The following is a 22,935-nucleotide window of genomic DNA, read 5'->3' as shown; positions in this document are numbered from 1 at the left end:
ATCCAATGTCTAGATTTGCCTGCAAAACGTTTTAAGACGTCATGTGTTAACTTTTTTAACCCGAATTACTGCCTTTAAAATATTCTGTTTTGAGCACTTGGAGGCAATACTAATCCAAGCTTTGCTTCTTTCAAAACCAGTAACAACCCCATCAAATTAGCCGACCAGCTTTTAGAACTCATTTAGCCCCCCGACACTTGATGTGGCCACCTGGAGCATTAATCTTCAAGAGATGCAGTCACGCTGAATATCTTACTGATTGAATCTGTTATCCCAAATTGTTGTCGCTGCAGATCTTCTGCTGTTACTGTGACTCACATAAAACATGCTATTCGTTTTTTTGCCTGCTGGATAAAACTCATTTTCATTGCCTTCAAAACATTTAATTAAAGATCCTTATCTGATTTGAAACCCCACTCCTAAATTACAAATGAGACTACCAGAACAAGTCCTTATCTACCTCCAGTGCATTGCGGCTTAAGTACTCTTAATGTACTGTGGAAAGAAGACGTTCCAAACTTGTGGTCGATTCATGTCGCACTCTGCTGATGATACGAATATAACAATGGCAGTGTTTTTATACATCTGAAGTAGCGATATCCCTGAGAAAGGGCCAGCTGCATTTTGAGAGCCTGACTCAGCTCACGCTGCAGTTGCTGTACACTCTGGCACATGGACAAGCATGTGAATCTTGTTACTTAGAACCTAAAGTGATCTATAGTTTAGGCCGGCAGATCTCCTGAGCTGTGGGAAAAGCTGAACCCGCTTCCAAGGACAGTTGTGCATTTAACTCGGGGAAAAGCCTGGCCAAATGCAACTCCGGTTTTCTTTAAAAGGGAGGTTAAAATTGACTGCGGCATTAAGACTTCAGATGGGGATGTCACCCCGGAGCAATCTCCTGCACTGTCAGCAGACTTTGACATCTAGATTAACCTTGCTGCTGTGAGCGTGCTGACGGCTCTCATTAGGATGCAAGAAGCATCTCGGATCTTCTATTCCAAAGGTACCTTGGCCCCCTCTTTCCCTGTGTGAAAAGGAAAGTGGGAAGCATGAGCCAGCACATGCACACTGATCCAAGAGAGGTCCGTATGCGTGTCTGTTTAGGAGGGGATGTTATATTTTTTGGAACGGAAATGTTGAACAAATGGCGATCTGTCCTAGCCTTGCCCACCCTTCCCCGAGTTTACTAGTCCACCAGCAAGTATAGATTTGCCAAAGGGTTTAGGTGGACATCAAGGTGTATCTCTCTCTCTCTCTCTCTCTCTCTCTCTCTCTCTCTCTCTCTCTCTCTCTCTCTCTCTCTCTCTCTCTCTCTCTCTCTCTCTCTCTCACACACACACTCTATCTCTCTCTCTCTCTCTCTCTCTCTCTCTCTCTCTCCTTTTTGTACAGAACTGTTTTATTTCCTAATAGAGACTACAGCCCTTTGTTCCACAGAAGAATGCTTGTCAATCAGAACAAAAAAGGACTGAGCTCTTTGCTCAGTCTCTTAAATGTATTATTCAACCTCGTTCCACTCTCTGGTCAGACTGGGAGAAAGATGTTTTACCGAGGTGATTACTACAAGGCAGTTCCAACTCTGAGTGAAAAGTTATTTCGCTTGTAATTGTTTCTTTTCACTTGTACCAGATAATGACTGTAACCTTGTTGGTCAAAGCTCAATATCTAAACAGCATGACGATTAGTCGTTACCCTTTTGTTGGCCAAGTTTGTAAAATAAACTGCCAGTTGTCAGCTCAATGAGGAGCCAATAAGTCACTTTTTTCTTTCTAGCTGTAGCCTTTCCAAACGTCTTGATGCAGTATGCTTGTGTATAAGGGTTTTGCTGCTGGTCTTAGCTAGTCCCAGCCTTGCCAAGATGTTGTTTAGCAGATTGTCCTGCTAAAGACTGCTCTTCGATCAGCTGGCCCAGTTGAACTGGGAGATCAACCAAGACCAGCATACTAACTTTAGGTTGTTGCAAGCTATTTTTTACTGCATGGTTGTAATTGTAAAAGCACCATTCAAAACACTGCCTTTAACTAATGTCGCCTATAACCCAACAATGAATAAATCAGGGCTCTCTGACTCGAGGAGCAACTCCTGAGAGATTGCTATAAATGTCTTCCTTAGCGGCATGGCTAACATTAGAGTTAAGAGAGTGCTAGCAGGGTTCCTCCCATACAATAACCGGACTAAAAATAGTGAGAAGGATGAATAGAGCAGAAGTGGGGTGGCGAGTCTGTGACTCACTCTATGCTGCCTACGTTTGCCTCAGAACTTGGGTGACATTTCAGATCACAGCTCGTCTGCACTAGCACTGCCACCCACAACACCATACGTTTAAATCATAATACTGCAAACTAGCCTCTGACTACAGCGTAACAAGAACATGTTTGAGTCACAGTTAGAGTGTGACACCTGGCCTATCAGTTTCAATGAAACCTTGATAGAGCTGACATATAGTTCATGACACATTTAGCCTATTTTCATGAGATCAGGACACAACCTAAACGGGAATGTGGTGAAATCTGTGTCAGTGTCTCCTCGTATTCTTTTATTAATGCACATAATGCTAATGCGATTATGCAAACAGTTATTTATTACTACAAGCAGACCCTAGAGACTAACATTTTAGGCCATTGCTATCAGAGAGTGTTTGATAGCTGAACGACAGCAAGAGAAGAAGGCCAGAATTAATAATGAATTGGCCTTAGGTCAAAGTAGTAGCAATGTAGGACACATATGCTTTATTTTCCGTGGCGGCGTAACAATCATCTACCATGCTATTCTACACAGGGATGTTTTTAGAGATCAAATGCTTTTAGAAACTGACAATTGTATCAGTCAAGTGTTTTTTGTACAGTATGTAGATTTGGTATGAGGATAGCTATAAAAGTGGGATAATAAATATTAAGCGAACATTATAGTACGTATTCCGGATGCTATATTCGGGTTATAGTCGCTGCTGAGGACCAAACAGTTTTAGCTTAATACTCACTGGGCTTTGACTTTTTTAACTGTAGCGAGCTAAGCTAAGATGTTAGCATCAAGTTTCAAGCTTTGTGTGTTTCGATCAGACTTGGTATAAGATGTTTTTGATGGGAACTTAAGTAGCTTTTGGTGGAAATGTGACAAAGCTGTAAAGTTACACTTTCTTTCTCTCGAAAGGTCTGGCAATGTTGTCTAAAATCTTATATTATTAATAATTTCTGCCCTATTTACAAAATCTTTTTAGAATACATAATAATATGAAGAAGAGATAGTGATACAGCAGTGTCATCTTTGATGTAAGGCATAATAACATTGCATCATTCATATAAGCATTAGTCAATGGATATAAGACAGCATTTGAATTATTGGCAAATTCGTAATTTTTTGTAAAGTCTTCGAATCTGTTTCTCAGATAAAGACTGGTGATTAAAAAATGCCAATTAAGATTCTGAAGATTGTTTCTTTGTAAAGCAGTTTATTTTTTTTGCATTTTCTTTTTTAAACCTTTCAGATCAAACTTTTTGTTTTTGTTTTGCTAAATTTTTTTTGCTAAATAATGTCAATCTTGTAATGCAAGCCATAGATAGAACGTCTATTTGGTATGTAAAGCCATATGAGGAAGTATGTTATAGGAATCACGTTAGAAGTATATGCACACGCTTTCTATCGGACCAGTTAGCTTTATAGTTTGTGAAACAGGGAAAAATGATTGGGATGGAATGGATATAATACAGATAAACACTGCAGTGGAAGCAAAGGAAATGCTACTCTTGCAGTGCTAAATCCAATCGATGCCTAAAAAGCCACAGCAGGAACTGACATTTCCAACCTTGTTTTAAAAGCCAACCTCAGCTATATTAAACTCTGCAGGCAACAGGATTCTCGTCCAAACAATATGGCTCACCATGTATTGTTTTGACCATCTTTTCATCTCTCAAACATCCTGGCCCTCCAGGCAGTGGACGTGCACTTGAAAAGTAGATGTCTGAGCTGATCTTTTTGTCATGGTGCCTGGGCTCTAGAGGAAAGGCCGGACAGGGATCTGGAATGCAGGGAGAACAGATTGAATCCTAATCATGTATGTGATTGGACTCTTTGTTTCCAGTAACAGTCACAACACTGGTAGATATTGGTGGAAGAGAAATATATTACAGGGAGGCTGTATTGCAGAAGCCTCAAATCCATGTCAACAAGTTTTCATACTTTTTCGTGTCTTTTTAAATGGACGCTTTGTTCAACAGCTTGTTCATTGACGCTTTTTGGTATTGATGTCACATGGGCAGTATATACAGTAAACGAAGCTAAGCGATTCATAAAACCATGTTCAATGAAACTCATATTACTCATTAGCAATATCTGTGTGTGTGTCACTATCATCGTCGTATTCATCTTTACACCTAATATATTTCTCTTCCTGTGAATTGTGTGTCGGAAAATTCCATTGCAATATTCAACTATGGGAGACATTTAAGCTACACATCTGTTTATATATGTGGTCTTTTTCATCTGGGCAAATGCAAGAGCAGCAGTCGGGCAATGTCGAGTACAAATGTCTGAATATTTATGTGTGATGATGAGTGCAGATATTTTGTGTTTTCATTGCCATTGAGCTGTGTATGGTTTCAATATAATAACTTTGTGACACCCTCTGGCATTCACAGTAATGTATTTTCCATCTGAGAAGTCCTAGCTCAAGTGCTGACTTTACGATTTCTCCTGAGTATTTCTATCATCTTGTCCGAACCCTCGTTCGAATGACGAAGGAACGAGGTGTGAAAAAAAATCTCACGGTTCCTCTATTTGTAACTCATCGTTAATCCACCTGTGTTCCGTTTACTGATCCATCTATAAACTAAAAACAGCTGTAACTAACTATGTATCCTATGATGATTTATGTAGACTTATTCTATAAATAAAAAGAAAAAATACACTTCCCTTTGTGTGATTTCTTTTTTTTTTTCTGGATTTAAATATTAGGTTTCATAATTAATTTATTTCATCAAGAGAATGTTTTGGAGAGAAATCTCTTATATTCACCAAGGCTGCATTTATTTGATCAAAAATACAGTGAAAACTCTTATTTCAAATTGTAATATTTTACAGTTTTCAGTCTATTTTAAAATGCAATTTATTCCTGTGATTGCAAAGCTGATTTCTCAGCATCATTACTCTAATCTTCAGTGTCATAAGTAATAATAATTCTAATGCTGATTTGCTTCTCAAGAAACATTTCTTATTTTATCAATGTTGATGTTGATGTTATCAATGTTTGATGAAAATAGAATGTTCAAAAGAACAGCATTTATTTGAAAAAAAAATTTGTAACAATGTAAAAAAATAATAATAATAAACGGTCACATATTTTGATCAATTTAATGCACCCTTGCAGAATAAAGTATTGATTTCATTTATATTTTTTATCATTTGAAAATGTAATTTGTTAAATAGTGGACATTTGGGTGTTGGGAAAAAGCTGACACCATCAGAACAGACCTGCGACCATATTCACTATTGTCACCGATTCTTGGCAATATTTTTATTTTAATATGACTCTTGAAGCTGTAAAATACCTGAATTACAGCCTAAAGTCATCTGAGCTAACAGGGCATCCTAAAACCCCTTTAGCTGCTTTGCCATCTGACCTTGAGAGAAATAACGGTCTCCTCATTCACACACACATGATATAGCCACTGCTGCCATCACAGCCATATATTATATGCACCCAAATCACTCTGCATCCACGACAGCCTGTCTCCGGGGTGGGAAGGAGGAGGCATTGAGCGCTTCTACCTGCAGTGTGGCGATAACCTCTTTAGTCGTGACCTTTCCAGAGAACGCAGTGTAAAGCACCGTCCTCTTCTAACCCTCTGCAGTAGCATGGTTCAGAGACAATAGCAAATTAGACCTTATTTGATGCCCTGGTAACCCTGGGACCTATTTTTCATAATTATTTATATATGTGCTACATACTAGAGGAAAAATTCATAGACTTGTACTGGAATATTCCCTTATTTCTTTAAAACACTCCAGCAATGTGCTAAAAACACTTAGTAATGTGCTAAAACACACTAAAAACATCTTAGCAATGCCCTGGCAACCGCCCAAGTGACCACAGAGCAATGCATTAAAATCCACTTAGAAAACCAATGCCCTGGCAAAGACCCAGAACAGCCTAGCGACTGCATAAAATGTAAGAGCCAATCGGAACACCTTGGCAACACCCTGGTAACCACAAGCATTTTGCACTGACAAAACACTTTTGCACTTGTTTTTTCTCCGTACCATAATAGATTGCAAATGGGTGTTTACCATATAGACTGTAAAAAAAGATGGACGACGCCCCTTCACTCTCTTCCATTGGTGAGAACTGAAGCCACCAGTGTCCCTATAGACCCTTTTACTGTTTGTACACAATGATGACATAGCAACGTATGCGCGCGCATATTGTCAACGGAAGTATGGCGAGAATCAGCAGAGTGTCAGGCATTAACAGTATATAAATAAGTGGGTGCTGCAGACGCGAACATTTTTTATTATGTCTTTCGCTCCAATCATCACGTTTAATCGCCTGCAGCCACATGCGCTGCCGGTTCTACTGAAATGGCCTTGATCCTGTCGGAATCTTATAAAACTTAAAGGTAGGGTAGGTCAGAATTGTCTAAAAAAACTTTTATTCAAATTTGTTTAAACTGTCTTTATATACCAATACATAATTAAAATGCAAGTACTCTGAAATAGAGAGTATAAAAAACTGAGTGACTCTAGTGTATTTAATCTTCAATAAACACAGCTCATTAATTCCATTCACTCCCACCTACAAACGGGTGCGCGACTGCGCGCACGTGGGCAGAGCTAGTAATAGCGGCGGTAGTCATGGCGACGGAGAGTGACAGTCGCGCAAGCCAATTACTTGTTTCGTCCCGGTAGGAATTAATGAGCTGTTTTTTGAAGATTAAATACACTATAGTCACTCAATTTTTATACTCACTCTTTTCAAAGTACTTACATTTTAATTATGTATTGGTATATAAAGACAGTTTAAGCCAATTTGAAAAAAAGTTCTTTAGACAATTCTTACATACACAACCTTTAAGCCCCTTGGTGGAATATCGATTAGTGCAACCGTAAACGTAACAACCAGACATTTTGATGCTGGGAAACCGTTTTGATAAACTTTCGGAGTTGCTAACATGTTAGAGCCAGTGGGGAACAACACCACTTCCGTTGCCAAAATGCGCGCGCAACTATTTGATCACGTGGGCTGTAAAAGGGTCTATGGCGCTGACATCTTGGGACTTGAGTCTGCGCAGTAGCGAATTCGGGACCAGACCTGCGCCATAGTGAGCAGGAAGTAAATCAACGGCCCGCCCTCACTCTCGCGGAATGCACTCTCCATGTCTGCTCCGTTCCTCCAATTTTGATGTCTGTTGATTGCAAGATGACAAGAAGCTTGTTAAAATAGAGTAAATACTATCTCCTGTCCTCCTCAGATCCCGAAAAAAAGTCCGTTGGTGCCAACCTGTCAATCACAGCTGTCAATCATGACGTTACTCCACTGTTTTTATAGCATCACGTAACTAACTAAAAACAAACTTATAAAAAAAAAACAGACACTTGAACTTACATTAGCGTGATGAGATGACAGAAACATACAGCAAATGACAGAAACCACCTTTGGAAAAAATGTATTTGAAGTGTAATTTAATTGTTTTGGTCTAAACAAGTCGGGAGGCGGGGTTTATGACCTATACTAGGACCAGCCACCGGGGGGCGATCGAGACGCTTTGGCTTCACTTTTCAGTGCTTGTGCATCACGCTTGGTGTTTACAGGGCAATACAATATTTTTTTAAGCAACCTATCAGCCTTTTCTAAAAACTCATATGACATGGTCTTACAAAATGTTTCAAATGCATAGTTTTACAGATACCATCCTCAGATTTGAAATAATGCATGACCAGACTTGTGGCTTCACTTTGATTGTGATTATACGTGTTATACCACATCCATATAATCATTTTATACATTCAAAAATGTAACACATTTTTTTTATAGCTTATATATCTCCATATTAATAACAGTCTGCATAGTTATGAGTCTTGAACTGTAAACTCTCAAGAGTTGGCTTTCTAAAAATATGTTGCTCATGTGTCTATTCAGAATAACTTATGAGCAGCAACCTTTTAATTTTGGGTATGTCATTTATGCCCCACTTGCCAAAATGAGGGGTGTGCAGTAAAGGCCTCATTGGAGTTAATTTCAAATACAGTTTCTGAATGTTATTTACATGCATATAAAAATGAATATTGTGTTATTCATGATTAAGTATAGGCCTATTGTATTTAAATGAAACTTTTCTTACAGCTACATGAGGCAAAATAAGTTCGAATGAAGAATAAACTGAAATTCACCGTATTTAAACACAACTTCTGCTTATGTATTTGAAGGCTGTTATGCGATCATTAAGGGTAAACGTCATATTGTGTGACTTTGCATTAGCCTACTTTACGGAGAGCTTACACCTACTAGCTATGTTCTGCTTTAAAAAAATAATAACCGAATAAAGCATAGCTAGTAGTTACAACGCATCTAGTGTGAACTTAAGCTCCAATTTAAGTAAGAATTTATGAATGGCTGATGCAACCCTACCCAGGTGCGTAATGTGAATTAATGTTGTTTGCTGTGTTGGGTGTCAAGTCAAGTCACCTTTATTTATATAGCACTTTATACAACACAGATTGTTTCAAAGCAGTTTTACAGTGATAACAGAAAAATCATACATTTTGCTGTTGTTCTGTTCAGTGAAGTCAGTTCAGTGTTGATTCAGTTCAATTGTAAAAATCATCAATTATTCAATGAGTTCATTTCATCTATAAAGCAGTTCTGCAAAAAAAAAAAAAAAAAAAGGATGTCATCGTCCAGCTCTGGATTGTCAATCGACAGGATCTCTGCTGACATGCAGGGCTGCGTTTCGGTCGTGTCTAGGTGCAGGTCCACCATCTGATCTGGATATAGACCAGACTGCAGTAACCTCGGGATAAAGATGAGACAGACAGACTAATATTAGCACAGATGCCATTCTTCTTATGATGTGACAACATCAGATGTTATAGGAAGTGTTCCCGGTTCCGGTTGACCAAATTTATGCAGCCTAACAATCCTTTAACTGATTTGAATAATAGAAATTGATGATGTGTTGTGTGTATGCCAGGTTAAAGAGATGTGTTTTTAGTCTAGATTTAAACTGACAGAGTGTGTCTGCTTCCCAGACAAGACAGGAAGACTAGTGATGATTGTAGCTCAAAGATGCAGTTATTAATATGATTGAGTGTTGCTAATTGTACCTAGAAGTTGAAATGTATTTACTGTGGATCCAAATAGAGAATAATAAAACCAGGACAGTTCATTTTTACCTTGATCCAGCACCATATTCTCTTCAGGGGTCATTGCAGCCAGAGTGCAGTGGCAGATTCACTGTAGCTGAACGCCTGTATTGCGAAAGGAACAAAATGCAAAAAAATATATATATTTTTAAGTATATTTCTAATGAATCATCCAAAATATGGTACCTGTCAAATCTTGATTAGTTCCTCGTTAATGAGGTCGCCCTTCTCATCTCCACCTCTGCCTCCAGTCCTCTGATCCAAAGCGTTATGGCGTGATTGATAGCTGTAAATCTTTTTTTGAGTATCTCCTGCCATCGCTCTGACCCAACATAAAGCGAGAGACAGCAGTTTAATAGATCTCTAATTTACATGCAGGCCGTGGAGCCCTTCGTCTTTAATTAAGACAGTGTGAGATCGTCTTGAGGAATGAACATGACACATCTCTCATGCTGCACACCAGGCGACTGAAGATAAGATAAAGCCGACCTGCCAGTCTAAATCCATAATGACCCCGTTCCTCACTTTCACCTCTTCAATGCAGTCTGTGGTGGAACAGAGAACATTTATGAAGCATGTTTGCTAAGCTTCACTTCATGAATACACAAAGTCAGACTGCTCAAGTTAATGCATTGCAATTCTGTTTAGTGGCACCAGTGATAAATAAACAGCTTTAACATAACAAAGGCCTTCATAAAGTGTTGTTAATCTGAAAAGTTCATTTTGCATGGCATTTATCTTTGGTTTGTTGTTGTTTCCTTTGCTGTTTTTCAATTTACTCTTCATTCACAACCACTTCTTCTGATTCCCAACCAGACTTCGGGTTATTCATCTCTCCGTGGAACTCCCAGTGCAATGACAGGCAACTGTGAATCAGACCAGACCTGCGTCGGTGCAATTTACAGATCAGACATTACAAACACCACGCAAGTCAAACTGGTAATGAATTATGCAGACAGGGTGAGATGACAAGCCTTTGAAGGTTGGAAAGGAGGGTGAAAGTCGGCTTTCTCCCGGGTACACACTGTACAATAGAAACTGAGGTGTTGTGTGCGAGCGACTGGGGACGCATGTGCAAAGCATCAATGATGGTTTAATTTAACGCATTATTCCCCCAATGATTACTGCATTATTATATCTATTACCACAGCATATTATAGTTTTTGTTTATAATATCTGTGGCAATCTTTAGGAGGGTAATTTGCATTGCCCCTTGTTGAAATCCAGACATGTTTACTTTGTATTCAAAAATCAACAGACAAAAACCATTTAGTTTCTTAAAGGTACAGTTCACCCAACAGCCCAGTCTTATTAACCCATCCTTTTGTCATTGCTAACCCGTAGACTTTGGTTCTTCCGCAAAACACAAAAGGATATGAATTAGGAACTTTCAAACTTCAAAAACAATGCAAAAGCATTATAAGCGGTCTTCTGATGTGATACGACATCTTTATGTGAATGGATCCAATTCAAGTCTTTATTCACAGCTAATCTTGCTCTCCAATGGAACCGGATCAGTCAATTGTTTTCAACAAATCATACACAAATCATTACGTTTTTATTCACTGTCTTGCCCTCCATTAGGAACCAGACCAGTCTCATTCGTGAACGAACCGTACATTTTGGTTCAACCGATTCATTGGAAAGATTTGACTCAAAAGAATGAATCGTTCATGAATCCGACATTGCTACTTATTTCATGATCTAGTCAATCATAAACTATTTGTCCTAATTCATTGTAATGGGAAAGAGTTCTACAGTTCCACAGAAGGAATAGTGTCATACAGGTTAAGAACAACATGATGGTGAGTAAATGACTATTCATGAACTATTCCTTTAATACAAGTTCTGAAAGACATGAATTTGGAGGTTTCCCTGATAAGAAAAAGGCTGTTCATGACACTTATTTCGCATGGCCTAGATAAAATAAAAGTCTGTAAATGTTTTTTCCTCCATTCCATCCCTCCTCATTTATGAAATGCCAGCATCAAAGCATTCAATTAACAGTACACTGACAGGTTTCGGTAAGTAAAGAGGCTATTTTTCAAGAATTAAATTATATATTAAGGTGGCCAGGGCAATTCCTAGCGCTCGCTTTCTTGCCGAAACCACGGCTGCTTTATGATTTATTAAAAACGCATAACCTGAGGTCCCATTAACATTTCAGAAAGTGAGCTATTTTCTCCACTTCTTTAATGTACCTTTTAATGCACCGCATTTATCCATGGGAGTACCAGGCGCTGGCGGAGATCAGGCACATCATGACGTTCACACATCTGCCGACACTATAAGACCAGGCTGCTAGAAATGTGTCAGGATTGTTGGATATTCCTCCTGGGCATGTATTCTGCGATCTCCTTTGGGTACATAAAAAGTGTTACGGGTTAGAACGGCAGCCCTCATTCAGTCAAACTATAATGAAAACCAAAGTTCCATGTCTGCGTGAGGATAATAGTATTGACACATTTTCTTTTCTGTGTGAGTTTAGCTCATTGCCCTTTCTTAGCATTAATCTAGCATGGAGAATGGACTTTAATTGAATGGACGCTACTGAGGAGCTTAAGTTGCATTGCGATTTTGGATTGATTTAGGCCCTTCTGCTGATAAATCTCGCATTATGCTTTTGTGTTATAAACAGCATGCTGAACCCCATAAAATCTATAGGCTTTCTCAATTGGCTGACAATGAAACATGGGTAGGTTGACGACTAAAATACAAGCGTATCAAAAACACTTGTGTTTATATGGGGGACAAATTCTTGAGTTACGAATAAGACTGGATAGACCAATAAGATCAATAGCTCAATAACTGGATTCTCTGTGCCGAACTATGTAACCAGGTCTTGTTTGGTGTACATTTCAAAATTACAAGTGCCATGACCTACTGCTGCATTGATTGTTTTCCCATTCAAACAAGTGAAAATTAATTAAAGATGTAACACAGAACCTCATAATTGTCTTTGACTCAATCAAGTGGTCACTAATGAGGGATGCGATGGCATTACCGCAGTGAATTGATCAAACAGTGGTCTCACCAATAATGCAGGCTCTGGTTACATCTCCAGACGGCTCATCGGCTTCTCCGTTTATTGTTCCTTCATGCCAGGATCGCGTCCAACACCTAAATGGGGCGTATAACTGTGGCCACTTACTCAGTGCTGTTGTGTTTCTAGGCTTTCTTGTGTTTCACAAGTGAGAGCATCTTCCCTTTATCAGAAGCAACGGAAAAGAGAGACGCTGGAGTTCCCCAGGGGGAGACAGCAGGCTCGTCTGAGTGCCATGATCAATATGGGTCCTCCACGCTTTTATATCAGGAAAATAATACAGCAGCACCATAATGCATCTGGATATGGCCCCCCGGCATACGCTTAGGGAGGCTGCCGTTTCTCATCCACTATAAAGCAGTCCCTTTTCAGCACGTCCCCCAAGGGCTCATGGCACACGGTATCAACGGGAAAACAAAGCACTTTTTACTGTTAGCGATGGTGCAGTCAAATCTAAACTATGGGTTTATACCACGTAAGGTGGGACACTTCACTACTTACATAATGCTACACTGAGGTAGTGTGTTTGTTTAGGCCTACATGTTCATTTACAGAGTTCCTACCCTGCAAAGGAATGACTTTGTGAATTTGTATTTTCTATTTGATTTCCAGAAAAAAAAAAAAAAAAAGATCAATAGGATAGTTCAGCCTAAAAAGAAAATTTTGTCAATATTACTCATGTTCTTAAAAACCTGTACGACGCTAATTTTCCCTGCGTAGCACAAAAGAAAATATTTTGAAGAATGTTTCAACTGTTTTTGCTCATACTATCATAGTCAGTGTGTTCAAAACAGCTTTGTACCCTATTAACGTTCGTTGCATGGACAAATGTTTTTCAAAGTATTTCCTTTTCCACAGAGGAAAGAGTCAAAGTCATGTAGAATTTAAAAGACATGATGGGAATTAAATGATGACACAATATAAATTTTTGGGTGAACCCTTGTTTTCAGGGATTGTATAAGTGTATTTTGCTTCTATTTGTTTCAAGTATAAACAAATGTATAAACAAGTGATTTTTTTTTTTTACTTTTGCCTATATTGTATTAGAATAATAATCTATTTTTAGTTAAACTAATGTGTTTGTGACATTAATAAGATAGAATGAAAGAGGTTAATGAGAGCAATAAAAAGGAAAAGTATGCTCAAGTAAGCTGTAAAGTCGTCTTCACAGACATAACGTTAACAGCTTACCATTTTGCTAATAAGATAACGATTTTTAGATATTGTAACTAACAAAAGATAAAAATGTTTTTGAGTAAATATCTAGAATAGTCTGCTAAGTGTGTTAATGTCACCAAACAGAATTGCAAAACAATAATAGATTATATAACAGGCTTTACTCACCTTGATTACTACTGGTTGAGACAAACAGATAGCCACACCCCCAACTCATGCTATTGGATGAGGCAGTGTGTGTCACAAATGTACACTTTTGGAGGGAAATTTACTCACAAATGACTATCGCTGACTCTGGGATAAGAGTACAATGTGATCTTCCACGTTGACTTGGTATTCAAAAAAGCTTTTTTGCTAGCTTCCACCTATAGTTGCTAGAATTATAGTGGATATTTTTAGATGATTATGGATTAAGTGTTTAGCTACAATATGTTTTAATGGAGGAACAGGGTGGCATCTTTGGAATGCAAGTGCAATATTTGAATGTCAAGGAGGTCTTGAAGAAAAAGTATGATATAAGACGCAAACCACCCTTCACTCTATTCATTTACATTCCCGGAGGCCACTTCAAACGGCATAAATCTAATAACAGGGTTCTAGTGAGGTGCATCATGGGTAATATATAAACTCCACTTTATTGCCCAGAAGGGCAGGAGAGGGATCTGATGAAATATAGATAGAGAGAGTTAACTCAAAGCTCAGCCACATAATGTAGCAGGAAAACATGGTCGATAGCAGATTTGAAATGTGATTAAATTGTGCTTACTTATGGCGCTTTTCCACTGCATGGTACGGCTCGGTTCGGTTCGGTACGGTTCAACACGGCGCGGAGCGGTTCGGTTCGCTTTGCTTTTCCACTGCGTGGTACGACTCAACTCGGTACGGCACGGTTCGGTTTGCTTTAGCTCGGTTGCTTTTCCACTGCAGTCAGTACCGCTTCAAAGTGGGTGGGACTGATCGTTAAGTTGTATGTCTGGTGGTAGCCGTGTGCGGCTAAGAGCTGTGCTACTTTCGCTCCTCGGCAACCAACGAGAGGAACGTCTGCACCTCGTCCACTGACCACGATTCAGCCATTTCTTGTTTGATTTTTTTGAACTTTTTTTGTCAAGTAAAAACTCTAAAAACAGGTGCTACCGCGTTTGCTGTTGTCTGGCTATTTAAATATAGCGGGTTTAGTGTCTCGTGTAGCAAATATACAATGACGCTGAAGTGACGATTCTGTCTGACCAATCAGTGATCTGCAGTGTTTTCACGTCACGTTTAGTATCGGTACGGTACGCTTGGAACCTCAACAGAGGTGGTACCATTTAAAGCGAGCTGAAGCGAGCCGTACCGTACCGTACCATGCAGTGGAAATGCGCCATAAGAGAGCCGTACCGAACCGAGCCGTACCGTACCATGCAGTGGAAAAGCGCCAAAGCGTGCCGTGCCGTACCGAACCGTACCGTACCATGCAGTGGAAAAGCGCCAAATGATAAACACCTCCTCCCGAAATATGTTTACTTTTCATTTCTCATCTGCAAGGCTGGTTAAGCTTGCTCACTTGTCCACACACGGCACGTCCGTAAGACAGTATCCTATACAGTGACAAAAAGAATGGAAAATGACTATTCTTGAAGTCCCACAACATCTATATGCTTCAGTCGCTTTGCCAAACCAGCAGCTTGCCTGAAACAACCCCCGAGATTGAAGACTGGTGGCTTCAGAGCAGACCTCTCATCTCGGATCTCTGCTTTTGATCTGGATGTCTCTTGATATGTCACAAGTGCGTGTCGGCTTCAGTCTGATATGACCTCATCAGACAGCTGAGCCCTCTGTTCTCCTCCAGCCCTATTAGTTGATATGGTTGGAGAGGTTCCTCTGTAGTTATTTTCCGAGTCCTTGTTGCTGTGTCTGGTTTCATTGCCGGAATGGACAGTGAACCAGGCGAGAGAGCGAGATGATGTAAGGAAAACTCATAGGAGGTCATCCCGGCTGGCCTCAATACCCTGAGTATCGACAACCCGATGGCATGACGGCGCCAGCTTGTTAAACTCATGTCCGTTGGCAAAGAGAACACGGCTGCGTTTTATCCCCGAGAGGACACTTGCTGTTTCAACCTCTCTACATTGTTAATCTTTATTGATCTTCCGCTAGAGACATTTGCACTAGGTACAACGTGGATACATATTGCTCTAAATCTGTTTGTATGTTTTAGCAGGAGCGAACAGGTGTGGAGGACTCATTCCTCGTATGTTTGGCTCGCCTCCAGCAATACGATACGCCTTCAAGCTGAAAACTACAAAGTGCGAGCGATTTGCAACCGCTGATGGTCCAAATAGCAAATATCTGACATTTTCCCATAAAGAAACTGATCTTCTTAATCCCTGCCTGTATTAGCTTGCTGTTTACTCTCCTTGAGCTGTTGATGCCTCACACCTGAGCACACCAGTCTTTAATTAAGACTCTCAGCAAGACTTCTGCGCTGTTCTCCCAAGACTCCCGTTCCCATGAACTTTCCTAATGTTAATTTAACTTTATGCTGCCCCGAACTCCATTTCATATCAGGCACTAGTTCTTACTTGCTATTTTTGTGGGAAATGCAATATGTGTATTATTAATATTAAAAATAGTAACTTGCATGTGTTGTGGAAAAATATTTCTAGGACAGTTAGACAGTTATTTCTAGGACAACTGCAGGAGGTCTTTTGTGTGTGTGTGTGTGTGTGTGGGGGGGGGGGGGGGGGGACTGATCATCTTGCTTGCTTCAACAAATCCTCAACTCACCTCACCACACTCACACATGATAAATGAATCATGAGATTTTTACTGAGGATTTCTGCTAAGAACATGGAATGAATGTAAACCCCGTTCCTCAGCGGCAGGGTCTCGGAGTGAGATGGTAGGAGAAGATTATTCTTTGCAACATATTGTGTGGAGCTTTCACATCACTCATGTATGATAAGTGACTTTAAACAATGAAAAAAAAACTGATTGATCTTCTGTTAATTCTCTTCATATTCAGATCTGTTATTCATTGGTCAAGTCTTCCATTCATACATTAACAGACAACTCATTTCTCAAAGTGACCCTTCACGTTCCTTTATTCCTTCATCATGCTTTATTCTTTCCTTTGCGTCTTCCTTCTTTCCTTCCTTCATTAATTCATCCATCCTTCCTTCCTATGTTCTCTCCTTCTTATTTTCTTTTTTTCTTCCTTGTTTCCTTCGTGATCTTTCTTCTTTTCCTGCCCTCTTGTTCTTCTATTTTTCTTCCCTTCCTTTTTTGTGTACTTCAAACATTCTTTCTAGTTTTCCCTTCCTTTTTAGTAAAGAATGAAAAGAATTCCTTTTCCCTTCCTTCCTTCCTTCCTTCCTTCCTTCCTTCCTTCCTTCCTTCCTTCCTTCCTTCCTTCCTTCCTTCCTTCCTTCCTTCCTTCCTTCCTTCCTTCCTTCCTTCCTTCCTTCCTTCATTTGTAATCTTCCTTCATTTCCCCCCTTTTCATCCTTTCTCCCTGTTTTCCTTCCTTTGTGTCATTCCTTCCTTTCTTCCTGTGTACTTTCCTTCTACCTTCCTGGGTTTTTCCTTCTTCTCTTCCTTTTTGGACTTTCTTTCTTTATTTCTTACATCTCTACAGTAATAGTGTCTTTCTTTCTCTTGTTAGCACTTGAGATTGTTCTACCTGCAGTTCTGCTTGTCAATAAGATGAGTTACCATCCACAGATGAACAACACTTGCACATTAATGCTCTTCAAAAGTGCACCTTTTCTTTTCATACGTGCCTAAATGCTCCAAACGTACAGAAATCAATTAAAAATGTGTACAATAAAGGATGTAGTGATGAAGACACCATGTGACAAGTCCACCTCATTATACTATCATTAGAGTGGCAGTACCACTTAATATATGAGCAAAAGGAAGATATACTTATGCAATTAAAACACCGGTAGATAACACAAAAGTGTTACTTCCAGTTTTTATCTTTACACTAGGTATGCAAAAATTATTACGGCCTAGGTTTTTGCATCACCTTAGAATAATACAATAACAGTTTACTGTTAATGGGCTTTTAAACATTATCACTTCCTTTTATATATATCGGTAGTAATTCTACATAAGATGATATGGCCTGCATGGAAGAATGAGGCTTTCTTAAGAGGTACCCTACATATGCTTAACACATACACAATATACTCAAGGTAAAGGATGACTTTGAGGTTACATGAATATCATTAATGCATGCAGAAAGGACACCCACGCTACATTCTTAGGCAAGAACAAAGCAACGAACCTCTTCATCGCTCACAGTGTGTCTATAGAAATCAAAGATGAGGCATCTCCTGAGTCTACAACACTAGACTCAAAGCAGTTTCTTGAGAGGAACTTCTGTGAAAAGACCTCACTCATCTTTCAATAGAAAACATATATATAAGAAATTCAGTGATTGCAGTGTAACATTTCATGTGATTTTTTTCCCTTGAAGTTTAACTTCTTCCCCATATTCCCTACCACCTGGAGTGCACCGGCTGTGGACGAGAGTGTAGCGGTCTCTCTGACTCACCTTTTTACCGACCTCAAATTTAAGCTGTAATTGTTTTCTTTTATTTTCCCGTCATACCGTGCGGCCAACATTTTGCCATGTTTTACATCTGAGTTAACAGATTTTGACATATTTGCCTTTGATTACATAATGGCAAGTTCAAGGTAATGGTGTTTGAACCATTAAAAAAACATGTAAAAGTCAAGGCTAGTCAGGGTTGTGTAAAGTTTGTGAAAACCATTATAATACTTTAAGGAGAAACACCCAATGGATCCCATTAGGCTGCGCTGTCAGTTTAAAAGGAACATCTGTCATGAATGGTTTTTATTATTATTATTACTTGTCAGGTGAAAATCCTCTGATCATTTAGAAAAGTAAAATCTCTCATGCAAAAAGTTGCATGATTTTAGGAATGAATTCATGTCTACAAATAGTTTGAGATAATAATATTAATACATTGAAATATTTAAGTAAAAAGCAATAATATCATATGAATTGCCTACTACTAAGAACTATTAAATCCCTAATAATAATAATAATCATCAATACATTTCTATTAAAGTCCATGTCCACAAATGGTTTGAGATGAGTTATAAAAGGTTTACTTTAATAATATACTATAATATAAATATAATATAATAAATTGCCGACTAATAATAACAATTACTACACTAATAATTATCAATTAAATGTTATTAGAATGCTCCATTTCATGTTCTAACTGCTTGATTTAACATTCTGGCATTCAGACGATTTTAACCGACACAGCGAGGGCAATTAAAGTTGGTATTATCTCAGATGGTAAGTCGGGCACTGCCAACAGAGAGACTTGAAATGATCACGCATGGCAGTTAACTAGATACCTGAAAAACGTCGATACCTGGCATGCTGTTATATCCTTCTCCTAACTCAAAGCAGACAAAGGCACATGCAGGCATATCAACTTTACATCTGAACATTCCTCATTACAGCTTCATTTTTCTACATTCGATGTTTCGTGAAACAAAGACTTTGTGTCTTTCATGCGCGTGGAAGAAGCAATAGCAGGGTTTGCTTATCAAAGTGAATCAAGTCAGGAGACCTCATCTAATTCTGCTTCAATGTGCCACACGCATACACACACACACACTGGCAGTACCACCGTGGTAATCGGAGTGCAATGTCGAATATTTGATCCATCTCAGGGCTGACCGAACAGCTGGTGTGTGGCCATGGGCACATCTAAGCTGTCAGACTTATCAGAAAGGCTGGTACATTGGGGATGGAGACACTGATAAGGCATCAATTATGCATGAAAATAGGTACTCTACATCACTCTTAGGGTTGTCTTCGCCTTTCTTTTTCAACCATTTTTATCTAGGAGCACTCCGAATGCATGGCTGCTGGACGGGTAATTCATCTCATAACCTTTTTTTTTTTTTTCACAGACACACTCAATTTTCCATTCGTGACCATCACATCTTGGTCATAATTTTCTAGTTGGAAGCCCAGATAAGGCCCTGAAAGTTTTATGAGGACAAATAAGATCCCCATCTTGTCTAAGGGCCGGTGTCATGATGTCATTGGCGACTGCATACGAGAAGACCTCAGATAAAAATCCGATACCTCAAAATTGAGACTTCTCATGCTGGGGAGAAAGAAAGAGAGAGAAAGGATTACTTTGAGCCCTTAATCTTATATATCAGATGTTCTCCTATTTCTATATTTTTTCAATGGCCCTCCCTTGGGTGTCAAAGTGGCCTGATATTGCCGGGACGACAGGACCTGAAAGAGTAGGGCATAGTAATTCTCAGATGGAATACGATCCCCTATTTATTTCTCCCATTCTGTACGCCAAATGGCAAGTTTAACAGCGGTCATCAGCCCATCATTACTCGTAACCCTTTGATAGGCCAGTTTTAAAAATTCATGTCTGACTGAAAAGCCGAACAAGAATTCTTTATCAATCATTGGACCTTCCAGATTTTCTCTCTGTATGTCTACTGATGTTTACTTCTGTGGAGGTGGAAAATTGGGCCAGTGAAATCGGATGAAAAAATTAAGCTGACAGGTAATAAGAGTAACAGTCAAAAAAAAAAAAAAAAAAAATCTCCCGAGGTACCCGACCCACGTGGGAAGAACCCCACAGGTGCAGCATCTATCATCTTGCTTTTGCTTTTCAACGTCTGCCACTGCAGGATATCCATAGGCAGCACTGAGAGTTTTGAAGAGGCCTAAGAAATCCTGTGCTTTTCTGGAGGGCTTACTGGCACACGTGGAATGTCAATTTAAGAGCATTTGTGCCCATTTCTGCTTGGATTAGTAAAACCCAGGGCAGCGAGTGACTGTGGGAAGAGATATTGTATTTTTGTCCTGTTTCCATTCATCACTCTCTTGGGCTCTTTTGAAATCAGAACTCGGAGTTTTCTTGCAGTTTAGTTCTGGTAATGACTGTTATGGCCATGTAGGTAGAAAATCATGAATTTGAGTTTATCTGCATGTTGCTTGCACTGCCGGTGCTCAGTTTTTACTAAAAGTAGCAATGTTAATAACTTATACTTTCCAGTAGTTTTTTGGATAACAAGTTACTTTTTCTTACATTCTGTTGTATCCAAGTTGTACAGTGAAAATAATCCAATACAATTAATTGAATCAGTTCATTTAAACAATGATTCACAGGTCAAATAAACTATTCATTTCTGGGTGTCCTTTTTGCTAAATGTTGATTTTCGTCACTGTGTTTTCAACTAAATTATGTATTTTCAAGTTTTCGTTATTGTGAATTTATTTTCTGTCACCCAAAATAAGATCGTCCTTGTTTTTGTGCCAGATAAATACCGCTCCAATTATAAAAATAATAATTTGTGAAGATATTTTCCCATTGCTTCAATGCTACTTTTTATTAGTAGTTTGTAGTGCTAGCCACTTTTTGAAGGATAGCTTGACTGTAATTGAACTAATGCCCAAACTTTAGCCATGCCCAAACAATACCGGACAAAGGAAAATAATGAACTGGAGGGCTCATATATACAAGATAAGGAACTGAATACTAGCAGGTGGGATCTAATTAATGAGTAACCAAGGAGACTAACTAGTGGCGGGAAAATGAGAACAAAGGAACACTGACTAGAAAACTAAGACAGGCTGAACAGGAACAGAAGACAGTTGCTGCGTCCAAATTTGCATACTATCCGTCCTATTTGAAATTAGAATGAGTGTGTCCCAAAGCATAGCATTTTGAAACCAGTATTCCAAAGATACCCGGACTGTCTATTTGTTCCGGTTAGAATACGAAGTGCAGACTCTAATCACTCTAATGGCTAATATTGCCCACAACCCATTGCGCGTTGGATGAGGATTCAATTGGAACTACAAACAAATAAAAGAGTGTTACAAAACTACCAACATGGTGGATGTGCGAGTCCACCGGTTAAGTAAAAAGGGTTTAGATTAAAGGGATTTGAGTGATTAATAATCAGTATCTAACCTATCAACATTAAATTTCATCTACAACAGCATTGTGCACTTTTGTAAAGATATGTGTGGTCATTAACTTTTAAGTGCATCATTATGCAGATTGCAAACGCATGAGGGGAGTTCTCTGCATGAAAGACTCACGACAGGCAGTTCAACTTGCTATACAATCCTCTCTGAAACGGTAGGAAATTAAATTAAATGTGGAGGATTTTAATTGTGTAAAGATGATTGACAGGGGATTTTAAATGGTGACAGGATGCACATAACTAAGCGACCGAGCTGTCCTTTAAAGACGCACTTATGAGGAAGTAGTATGTCCCAAAGCTTGCCTACTCTTCAGATACACACTCAAAAGTATGTTTTTCTTCACAAAAACAGTACATATTTTTAGGGCATAGTATAAGTAGGCAAACTGGGATGCAGCGAGTGACAATGAAACCAAACTGAACATAACTATTAGAAAGGCTATATACAGAAGGGCCTTGATCCACTAAACACTGGGACACTGATGACTTAATTAACTGTGACAGGATTACGAGGCTATGCATTAAAACGTAGCTCGTATTTATGAACAACATTGCTGTGTAACGTACCTCAATTGTTTGTTTATCGTGCAGCTTCATTGTAGCTGTTAATTCACGGGCATAAACTTGCTCTCATCCTTTATTTCTTATGTCATTTCTGGTTAGTGACTATAGTGAAGGCCTAATGCTCACTGGTTTTACAGGGAATTTCTAGTTTACTTGACTACTGAATGACATATCAACTAAAAATGTTGAACAAATGTAGGCCATAAAGCCGAGATCCTCAATCTAACCTCTTTAAAGATCCGTAATTGAGAAAGAAGAAGTGAATGACGTTCGCTTTCCATCAATCTGGTCGCCATAGAAAATGGTTCAGGGGCCAATTCATCAGTTCAAAGAGATTCAACATCAGCAAATAGTGTTTGAAGCCAAGAAATATGAATACCCTCCTTGCCACCTCTGATAAATCTCTGCCGGAAAATCTTTGCTGGCAACTACAGGAATGGTATATATCAAGATATGAACCCTGAGATCTGAGTGAGTTATCTATATAATACATCATATTCTTTATTTTAACTGTGTCTTTATCCAAATCATATTTGCTGAGAAACAGGAGAATGCTCTAGGCTATTAAATTATTTGAAAAGGATTTTATCACTGTCACAGTGTTGCTGTCAGAAGAAACTGCAGTGTGCTGTACTCAGCAGTTCAATCATGTATGAATAAAGAGATCACTGCCAGAGCACAGGTTGGAGATGTGATGAAATCCGTTGTGATGTCATAAATAGAGTAGAACTGAAACACTTAGTAGGGGTGAGAATCGTAAAGAATTTAACGATTCCAGTTCAGGTTTCAGTTCAACT

At 39.0% G+C, this 22,935-nt stretch overlaps 1 long non-coding RNA gene across 1 annotated transcript; it reads right to left on the bottom strand.

Annotated features, from left to right (window-relative positions):
- Positions 1 to 8,658: 8,658 nt before the first annotated feature.
- LOC306993945 lies at positions 8,659 to 11,711 on the bottom strand. Its single transcript, XR_013796577.1, has 4 exons — positions 11,556 to 11,711; positions 9,541 to 10,220; positions 9,385 to 9,459; positions 8,659 to 9,002 (listed from the first exon to the last, which is right to left on the bottom strand). It is a non-coding gene; the product is annotated as an uncharacterized lncRNA (long non-coding RNA).
- Positions 11,712 to 22,935: the final 11,224 nt, after the last annotated feature.

The sequence above is a fragment of the Phoxinus phoxinus genome (assembly GCF_949152265.1).
Source record: "Phoxinus phoxinus genome assembly, chromosome: 25".
NCBI classification, from domain to species: domain Eukaryota; kingdom Metazoa; phylum Chordata; class Actinopteri; order Cypriniformes; family Leuciscidae; genus Phoxinus; species Phoxinus phoxinus.
The sequence above is the reverse complement of the archived record's forward strand: the minus strand, read 5'-3'. Positions and strand labels throughout refer to the sequence as shown.